Source organism: Grammomys surdaster, unplaced genomic scaffold (genome assembly GCF_004785775.1).
Source record: "Grammomys surdaster isolate TR1022 unplaced genomic scaffold, NIH_TR_1.0 946, whole genome shotgun sequence".
Taxonomy (NCBI): Eukaryota; Metazoa; Chordata; class Mammalia; order Rodentia; family Muridae; genus Grammomys; species Grammomys surdaster.
Genome location: NW_021605365.1, coordinates 349,275 through 352,078, shown reverse-complemented (window position 1 = coordinate 352,078; position 2,804 = coordinate 349,275). Strand labels below are relative to the sequence as shown.

Below are 2,804 nucleotides of genomic sequence, written 5' to 3'. Positions count from 1 at the left end.
GAGAGAGAGAGAGAGAGAGAGAGAGAGAGAGAGAGAGAGCAAATAGATGTCTGTCAGGAACGGCACCTCAAGCCAGGCCCTTCACCATGTTGCTGAAATGTCCAGCCAGGATTACACAGCTTAGCCCTTCCCAGGACCCTGTGACTGCAGCCCAGCTCCATCACTAACCCTCTGCATGACCGACCTTGGTCAAGTTCCTTCTCCTGCCTGTATCTTGGGCTCATGTCCCAACATGTAGAGGTTGGCCAAAATGATGTCAAGGGCTCTTCCCAGCCCTGACGTGCTTGGACTCTGAGATCGGGAACCCACCTTCCCCCAAAGCCATTGAGATGCCTCCGGGAGTTGATTCCTCCTCCTTCCCCACCACTTCTCATCCTGACCCCCACCCCCTTTGCCTTGGCCCAACTCCCAGGGACTCATTGCCATTTGGCAAAACCTATAACAAGATGGCAGTGTTTTCCTGGGAGTCAACAGGAGAAGAAGTGGGTAAAACACAGAGCTGGACACTGTCTATCCACTGTAGAATTCTGGTCTGACACTCTGTTGCTCTCCAGCAGCGGAGAAAGGACTCCCAGATACCACCTAAAGGACAAATTTGGTCTGGGCCCCTTCCTTCACATCTCATTGCCACTTGCCTGGGTTTAACAGCAAGTTAGCTCTCTGTAAATCAGAGTAGGGGCCTCTGTATGCCTCTCTCCCTCCTCCCACACCAATTCCCCAGTTAGTATAACTTCCCTCTAAGTCCCCAGGTCCCCAGCTTTACAGTAACCTCCAGCCTTATCACCACAGCAAGTAGCATCCCCTGGACAGTGCTTCCAGAAAACCAAACAAAACAAAACCAAAACTCCCAAAGCAGAGCTGCCCCAGCCCCCTTCACCAAAGCCCACACAGCTCCCCACTGCCCCGCTCGCCCTGACCCCACCTCCACATTGACTTTATTTACTTCTTACTTGGATGAACTCCTTCTACAGCCTCCAAATCACCTCCCAGAGAACACTTCATATGCTTAAATCCATCTTTTCTTCTGACTCCCCTTTGCTATCCAAGCTAGCCCCCTGGGTCCAGTTTAAGCCCATCCTCCACTCTAAGCCTCCCAGGGCCACTGCCCTTGAAGACTGCAGCAGGATTTACTGGCAAGATGTTCTAGGTGAGCCGACATGGGCTCTTTTATTTAAGTCCTAAGGGGTGTGCTTTGCTTTGCCTTTTTCACCATGCTGTCATGTTAATGTTCATGTAGGCAAAGCCCATCTCTGCAGTTCTGAGAGCCAGCATGGTGTCCATCATCCATGAGCAGTGGAAAATGCTATTGATGGTTTAATGCGTGCAGAAATGGCAGGCATTTCCCTTTTCCTCCAACCCTGCTGTCGCTTTCCAAATTGCTCATGGTTCTTACTTAGAGAGATAGTAGAAGCTGGCGCTAGCAGTGGAACACGTTCCGCTGGTATTCACTTAGACTGTGCTGGTCAAGAAGACGATGCCACCTCGATTGTCTACTCCCTACCCCATCATCCATGGGTTTTTGTCACCTCTCAGTTTGACTCTGCCACCTAGACAGAAGCTGTCCTTGGGGTAGTGGCTAGGATGCCTGGAAGGGGCTCTATGCGAGAATGTTGTCAGCTCTTCTTGACCCGTCTGCCTCCTCAGGACCATCTTGTGGCCAGTCCCTCCAGATAAGACTGGGTAAGTGAGAGAGCCTCTCACTCACTCAGCCTCTAGTGGCCACAGTGGGGTTAGCGCCTGGTTGGATCTCAGCCTTCACAACTCAGCGTGGTTACCAGATGAGGGCAGGGATTGTTAGCTCTGTTAGTCAGAGCAGTGGGTACCAGTTAGGAAAGGGAAGGGATCCCCTCCCCAGAGCCACCAGGCTGATGGCAGCGGACTTAGGATGGGAAGCTGGGACTTCTGACTCCACACGCAGGGCTGTGTCCCTGCTGAGCTCTTGGCCGCTTCCTTTGCCTCCATATGTTATAGAGCTCAGGCCCAGGCAGGCCTGGCAGAACTACCAAGTGCCTAGTGATGCCAACTCGCAGGATACTTGAGAGCAGCCCTGATTGGTTGAAGGTCAGCAGGGCCCGACTTAGTCACTCACCTGGTTAGTCACATCCTCCACTCCCACCCCTTCATTCCTGGTCTCACAGCTAAGGGAACCCCTCCTTCCCTGCTCCCCAAGTTCACCAGACACAAATGGAAACTCTTTCCTTGGGAAACCTCGCCCTCCCTAGCTGTTGAGTCATCAGACTCCTCCAGGCCCCAGCCCCCTCTATTCATAGCCCAAAGCTGTCAGAGCAGGAAGGGGCCTGGGGATCAGCTGGTGCCATTGCTTCCTCCTACAGAGAAGGCATGGGGAGGGGGAGGGCAAGAGTCACACAGAAGGAGTTCAAAATCTGACTCCTGGGCCCCCCTGGCGCCTCTTTACCTGTTACTATTTGTTTAATTCTATTTACTTATTTTGTGATGCCAGGGATGGAACTCAGGACCTCCTGCATGCTAGGCAAGTGAGCTCCTTGGTGCTATTTTTATCACCACGGTAGCCACCATAGTAATGGCAGCCTTCCTTTATTATCTACGCTCTGGCAGGCTCTATCTGGGCACTTCATTTGTATTCCCTTGTTAAGTTCTGCCAGTCCTTCAAGACTGACCTTATTACCCCCACTTTCGGCTAAGCAATGGAAGACTCTAAGTCAGCCACTCACCCATGGCCTCAGAGCTTGAGAGTAAAGCACCTGTGCAGACTCAACGGGCCTATTTGACTCTCTCCCTCTCTCTCTCTCTCTCTCTCTCTCTCTCTCTCTCTCTCTCTCTCT

At 52.2% G+C, this 2,804-nt stretch overlaps 1 protein-coding gene across 1 annotated transcript in view; it reads left to right on the top strand.

Moving 5' to 3' along the window:
* Positions 1-2,804, top strand: part of Kcnk3 (potassium two pore domain channel subfamily K member 3) — a 34,569-nt gene that overhangs the window by 1,000 nt on the left and 30,765 nt on the right. The gene's annotated exons all lie outside the window — the stretch shown is intronic.